The sequence below is a fragment of the Halyomorpha halys genome, unplaced genomic scaffold, assembly GCF_000696795.3.
Source record: "Halyomorpha halys isolate HHAL.00 unplaced genomic scaffold, Hhal_1.1 Scaffold461.1, whole genome shotgun sequence".
Lineage (NCBI taxonomy): Eukaryota > Metazoa > Arthropoda > Insecta > Hemiptera > Pentatomidae > Halyomorpha > Halyomorpha halys.
Window position 1 is genome coordinate 486,663 of NW_027105824.1, and position 7,920 is coordinate 494,582.

The window sequence follows — 7,920 nt, forward strand, 5'->3', positions numbered from 1 at the left end:
TCCTATACGGATGATCCATCTGTCCCCTTTTTGTGCTATCCGTGACCGCCCTCTAGTTAATAAATCACACCCCACAATAGCTTGATATTCCCGTGGCATCTTATCTACTATGTGCACCCGCAAGTTCCCCTGGATTCCCCACTTACTAAGGTCCATCTCTACTTCCCCTTCCACACTACAGGGCCCACCCAGAGTGATTAGTTGACATGTACATACCTGGAGTTTCCTTTCCCCGTTGGTTAATCTTCTAAGCGCCTCCCTGCTCAGGATGGTGTGGGAACTCCCGGTATCCACCAGCCATGCCACTCCTCTCACGCGGATGATAGGCAGACCGCTGTGTTCTCCCTTCACGTTGGAGCATACCAACGTGCGGTCGCCCCTCTGCTGACACCCTCCTCAGAGTTCTTCGTGCGATCTTCTTCTTTCCCCGGTTCGCTGCCACCTGGTCCTCGGTTTCTTGTCCCGTTTCCTCGACTCCTCATCCGGTTCTGTCAATAACGTCTCTGTAGACTCTGACGATTCGCTAGATGATTCGTCCGATCTGGGTATCCTATGTCTCCTCCTGACTCTCTGGACGTTCACCTCCATCGGTTCTCCCCGAACCGCCTCCTTCCTCCGGTATATGTATCGACAATGTTTGGCGATGTGTCCTTCCTCACCGCACTCGAAGCAACGCGTACGGGGGCACCGGGCCACTAGGTGACCCGCCTTTCCACAGCCGTGGCATCTTCTCTCCTCCTTCCGACCTCCGTTCCTCGGTCTGGCCTGGTTCGTTCTCCTGTCTGCCATGCCTCTATCTCTACCCGGTTCTCTCTGCTCCCTCCTTCTCCATGTTGTGTCGAAGTTCCTGGGGCGAGTGTAGGTTACTCTATTCCACCCTGCGTCGTCTACCTCCATTCTTGACTCCTCCTCTCGTGCGCTGGTATCCACCATTTCCTGTGCACATTCGGCGAACGTGCGCTCCCGGGGTAAGCCCTCTTTCTTTACTTGGCTAGTTGGACCTTCAGGATTGATCCCAGGAAGCTCATCCTCCAATGCACTATCTCCGTACTTATGGTTTCCCTCATCTTTTCCGTGATTAGGTTGTACTGGGCAAGCAACGTCCCCGCATACTGACCATTGGTCTGTGTCGGTCTTTTCCTCTCTCGAAATAAGTGAAATATGTCTTCCTCCGGAGTCCACCTACCTCCACCATATGCCTTCTTTAATCTTTCTTTTACTGTTAGCCACGCCGTCTCTTCGTCCGCCTGGATCTGATTCAAGACACTTCTCTTGACCCGGCAGATGAGGGCCGCTTTCAGTGAAATGGCGTCGGCCCGCTCCAATAGGTTATCCGCAACCTTCGCCTCCAACCTTTCCAAAATTCGGTCGCCTCCCTTGATGAAATGGTTCAGCTCACCTATTTCCCCAGTAAACCGTCCCGGGGTCCCGTCCGCACTCATAGATTTTTAAATAAAAGCAGAAGAGAAGAAAAGGAGAGAAGAAAAAAAAATAATCAAAAGAAAAGAGAGAACTTAAGTGCAGAGAAAAAAAAAAAGAAAATAAACTGGTTACTGAATATTACCGGAAGTAAATTCAAGCAATTCCCGGGTTTCGGCACCACTTATGCGTTGTCGGAGAAAGAATACTAAAAAAAAGTAGGAAATTGGGCAGAGTAACAGTACGCAAGACTACAGAAATAACACTACTTTATTTGCTCTCTTAATCCTCCTTATATACATTTTGGTTGTTTATTTACATGGGTAGGGAGTATTAAGGCGGACAATACGCCTTGCCGTATTATAACTCATAAATCAGTCGACATGAATTGTCATTTTAACTTTCCAAGATGCCGATGACCCATGTGTGCTATCAGTGAATTTGATACATTAATTGTATTCCGAAATCTTTAATTTCATCACAAACTTCAAGAATGGTTTTTTTTTTTGGTTTTTTTGTTTTTTTTCCGAACCCTATAAAAAAACAGAAATAAAATGTGAATTAGTAGTGCATTACTGTGTAAGAAAGAAAAAGTAATTCGTATTGTGTCTTACCTTTTACTACCTTTGGTACTCAAGAATGGTGTAAAAATTAGAGAATGAAAGTAAATCCAAGAATGGTGTAAAAATTAGAGAATTAAAGTAAATCCCACCAATTCTACTTCACCCGTCACCGAAAGCCAATGACTTCTTCTCCTACAGTATCCTTATAATAACCCTCATACAAGACTGAAAAAATAGGAAACTCCTCGTCGATTTCGACTACACAACATTTACTAGACAAACGGTCCAAACTTCCTTTTCACTACACAAGAGTCATCTACCGGGCCATGTTAAAGCCGACTTGGGCATATGGAGTTGAGCATAGGGGCTCCACTAAACCATCAAATTCCTCTCGTATCCGATCTTGCAACCTAAAATCCTCAATGCTCCTTACTTTGTCACAAATAAAATCATCCATAAAGACCTTAACGACCCATATGTAACCGATCAAGCCCGAACCAGATATCAATCCTTTCGTTCTAAACTCCTTTACCACCCAAACCTACTCACTAGCTTCGAATTCTGCTTCCTCTTCTATTCCTAACAATCTGAGGCGCCTGAAAAGAAAATTATCCTGGGACCTTCTAATGCTAAAATGTTATAGGAATGGTACTAGAGGGTAGTTTCCCAACAAGTCTGTATCATGCTACTGTAACATAAACATCACATTTAATAAATGTATTTTTTTTTAATACGAATATAGAAAGAAACATAATATATTTTATAAAAATAAAAAAGAATTGTCAAAATATAAGAATGCTGCTCTGTATTTAGCAACCCAATACAGTTGGGCGGAACAACTTTTTTGTAAAGTTTTTCTCCCTCCCTGCAATTCCTCGAAAAGTTTCATTTCTGTGACAATTCAACTACTTTAGGCTTTCCTGCTACATAACGATGGAGATAAAATAAAACTTTATTATAAAAATGTTCTAATAAAGTTTTATTTTATCTATCTAGAAATTAAAATGTACAAACACTATTGTTATGCACTCCTCATTCATCATGTTATTACTGGGCCAAGTGGGTCGGTTAATCTTGAGCAATGAAGAAAGTTGACAGGGTGCTGTCCTCAGTGACACTCCTAGATCGAGCCATTGTGATACCGTTCCGGTCCAGCCGATCATTAACGAGCACTCAGCAAAAAGACAAGGAGATAAGAGACAGCATGGTAAATCGGGTCTGATGGTGTGGAGGATGTTCTATTGTATCGTGGTTAATTAGAAACTGGACCTTCATCCATGTCCATGATATCGCGCTTGCAGGAACAGGAGTCATCAACGATGGCGTGTCCCTAGTTGTTTACCAACTACAATTTGTCAACAGGCTCATTATTTTTAATAGTCTATAAGCTACCCTGATAATTATTTATTGTATTATGAAATAAATAAAACATTGTCGAATGTTTATAGCGTAATATGTATCTGGCATTAGCATTTAGATAATAATATTAATTTTAAATTAATATTTTTTTTTTCAAGAACAAATCAAGTAACAATTAAAATAATGAATCTTTTGGTAGGTAATAATTTGGTAAATTGACAAAAACATTCAAGATAATGGATATATCATACTTTTACTAAGACACTGACCCTTTTTTACGTTCTGTTTATATGTTCATACCTGATGGTAATTCAAGGTTTAAACTATATCATAAATAATTGAGCATATTTTTCAAAATACAAAGGAGATGGGAGGGGAGGGAAGGGGGGGTATCAAAAAGTAGTTAAACGTCATCCCGATCTTATTCATATATATCACTTTTAGAGTTCATCGACAGTTTCATGCTGGTATACATATTTTCTACTAGTTCTTTGGTTCCATTGACTCACTGTTCCTCATTTCTTCTCTAATTTATATGTGAACTGTTTTTTAAATAATGGTTTCGGCAAGGGGTATTTGAAAAATGATATGCGGGAACTTTAATTCGCAAGTATCTGTATGTAATAACACTACTTTTATTTTGCACAAAATTGCACATTTTGATTTGATTTTGGTTACATACAACTGGTCCTATTACTCTTGACGAGAAAATTGAAATAATCCAAAAAGGTTTAGAATGAAATCATTGCATGGAAAATTTTCAGAAAAGTAAACATAAAAAAAAATCTATATAAATAAAAGGGAATGGTCGAATCTTTGTCCACAATAAAATATTGAATTACTAGATCGATTTATGTGAAGTTCTTTTTTTTTTTTTTCAAAATGTCCCCTCTCGCCGTGGAAAGGTTTAAAGATAATGGAATCCACGAATTCTCGAGTAAAATAAAAGTTATGAATAAAATTGGGTGTTTTTGGTTTGTAGCTCAAAAAGTAAGCGTTTCTTTCACGGTTTTTGTACAAAATACGATTTGTCTCTTTCCGAGGAATAAGAAAAAAGTAGTAAGTTTTAGTAGAAAAGTTTTTATTCGTATTTAGTATCGTCTCAAAGCACTAAATACCGTTTTTCAAAGAAATTAAAAAATAGAAATTTTTTACATAGATTTATTTGGAGGATTTGTTTTACCTCTAAATGTCTTTAAAACTCTTTTAGAACGCTAAAATAGTTTTATTGGATGCATAACTTGGGCTGGACTATGGATTCAGAGATTAAAGCATTGAATACAGAAGGGATTCTATTGTTTCGTACAATCTCAAAACTTACGCATATACATACATAAATACACACATTATTCTGCTAAATTTACAATGCACATAAAAAAGCCTTGGAGTTTTCAATGATCGATTATTATGCTTTTTTATGCCAATAAAATTGGAATATTACATACTTACATATACTTTTTTTTTATTTTATTTTCACGTATATTTTGAACTGAGGATATATGCAGATCGAACAGGGCTGGATTTAAAGTATAGAAACCTTTTAATAACTTCGGAGGAGGAAAGGACGACGACCAGGTATTTTTCTTCAACAAGTAATCTATAAAAAAAATATAATTTTATCTGATGATAACATTATTTATGATTTTATAAGACATTTGCGACTCATCATGACCATTTTTACTGTTGTTTATGTAAGTATTGTTTTATACTTGCGTCCTTAAACCTGAGCTTAGCAGATGTATTTCATAAATGCGTCCCTGAGTTTATATATATATTTTTTTTAAGTTTATTTGCTTCGTCAAATGCACTGTACGAAATATGTCATGACCGATATTATTAAAGTCGGCGAAATGTCTTTACTGAGCACTCATTCATGAAAAAAAAACTTCAAGTATCTAAATTAATTGTATACAAAACTGATTTCAATCTTGTAGATTTTCGACAAAAAATTATGCCATCAAAACTTTGAACTTGAATAAACAATTTTCCATCACATTCTTCTTTTCTTCTCATTACTTCAATTATGAAACGTATACTGAGTATAAGGATCAGTATAACTTCCTCACTATTTCTATCTTTTTTTTTTCTTCTAAGCCCCATGGGTCTAAAGAGTTTGATATATAGGGGGTATTTAACTATAATGGGTGATATCTATTGTACTGTAAATGGAATGAGGAATGGGGTACGTCTGAAAATTAGAAAATGAATAGAGTCTGCTATCTGATGACGGAGTTCATCAGATTTCGTAATGTCTGTTGTCAGTAAGTCGAGCTGTTTGTTTTTCTGCGACCTTTGTGGCCTCCTGTTTGTGTCAGTACCCTCAATAATCGGTTATTACAGTACTGGAGGCGGTCAAACATTGTATGTCTTCTCAATACAAATTCTGTCACAGTTGCTAGTTTGAATGCCGTATGTTTGTGGTCCGTCTTGGCTCTCTGAAGTGAAGTATGTCTCACTAAATAAAATCTACGCCACGAGCCGTTGTTGAAACTTAGGTACATTTAGAAAATTAGTTTTCGCATTGGTAAGCGAATGTTGAGGATGAAATTTAATAAAATTCATAATCGACTGTCTACACTAATCCGTAACCCGGATACGTCCAATTTGGGGCTGAATTGGACGTTCCTTTCCGAACTACAGGTGTGTGAAGGAAAATATATTTGGTAGTAGTTGATGGAATTTGCTGAGATTTATACTAGATTTTGTAGACACGAATCACCAACTTACCTTCTAATTTGGGCCAAATCGTTCGAGCCGTCGTAATTCGTTGCATAATAGACTTGCCTCTAGCGTTGCAGAAAACGTCGCTGACGACTAATTCTTGTTTAATTATTACACGTTATAAAATATTTAAGCTTCCATCATTAGTAAGATTGTGAGTTAATTACATTACAATCATGATATGTAATTTATTATTGGATGACTATTAAAGGTTTCCATTAAATGGTTCTTCCGCCATAAAATTCGATGAAGACTTGAGAAGGTAGGTCAAATAAATGGCAAGACAGCATTCCGCCGGTAGTAGATAAATTAACCAGATAGAAGAAACAATGGCCCCTCCATAGGACCAGGCCAGAGCACCGCCCGGAATAAATTGAAAATTCACAATGGCTCTTTCGTCTCAAGGATGCCGAGAGAATAAAAAATAAAAACTGTTATGGAAACGTTGATTAAAAAAATTAAATTGGTAAATATAGAAAAAATCTATCGTGAAAAAAATCTCAGAACATCGAATTATTTATGATGTTTTTAGTGTGAAGGACTAAAGTAGGCACATATGTAAAATTAATTAAACAACTAACAAATAGAGAATGTTTTCTATAAACATTTTCGCAAACATTGTATTTTACTTCGGAAAAATAATATTGCTATAATAATACAATTTTTTATTTCTAAATAATTTTAAAGATACATATAAAAAATGATTTAATTTAAAAAAAAAAAAACCTATTTATTTCTTCTAAGAAACAGGATCTTATTTTAAATCTCCCTAAACATATTTATGAATTGTTAGTGATGTATACAAAAAAATGAAACTTGATATTGTAGTCGGGTGCCTTCCATATTTGAATGAAACTCTTCTAACATATCAATGAACCTTTTAAAACATATCAATATACTTTCTTTATCTTTAAAAAGATGTAATTTCTCTCTGTATATATTTATATAATAATAATAATGAAGGCCTAACGAACCCGAAGGTACGATGCCGATACCACCAAACGCTCTCTGCATACATCATTCCAGTGATCCCCCTCCAAACCCAATTCCACTAAATCAGTTTTAACGCAATCCTCCTATCTACGTTTCGGTTTACCCCTCGGACGTTTACCCGTTGGTTCAGTGTTTATTAATATTTTAGGGCTCCGCTGGTTACTAAGCCCTACAGCCTCATACCCATCTTCTTATACGCCGCAATGCTATAACTTGAATAATGTTCATCGGCTGTAGGTCCCTTAATTCAGTGTTGTGTAATCTTCTAAATTCTCCAGTTAATTCATCCTTTTTCGGTCCGAATATTTTGCGTAATACTTTATTTTCGAAAACTTTACGGCGCTGTTCATCCCTTAGTGTAAGAGGTTACGTCTCACGTCCATAAAGAACAGTGGGAAAAATAATAGTTTTGTAAATTCTAATTTTTAAGTTTTTCGATAGAAGGCGCGAGCTAAGCAGTTTCGAAATTGAAAAATAACAAGTATTTCCCGCCTTCAACCTAGCTTTTATTTCCTCAACAATTTCGTTTTTTCTAGTTAATATATTTATATACTGAATATATTTCCAAATGAGCAGTAGCTAGCGTTTACTGACTACTATACCAAGTTTCATTATTTTGTATTTAAATCACTATAAATTCACTAATATTTTTAAGGAGAAATAACATCACTTCTCTTAGATGAAGTAAAAGTATAAGTAGGATTATTTCCGTCGTCGGGTTTTTTTTAATTTAAATATTTTTTTATTTTAACGTTTTTAGTTTTTTATATATTGACACTTTATATTTAAACCAACGACCCAACTAAAGCATCACAAACACTACAGGCACACATAACATCTATTGAAGAATGGTGTAAAAACTGGA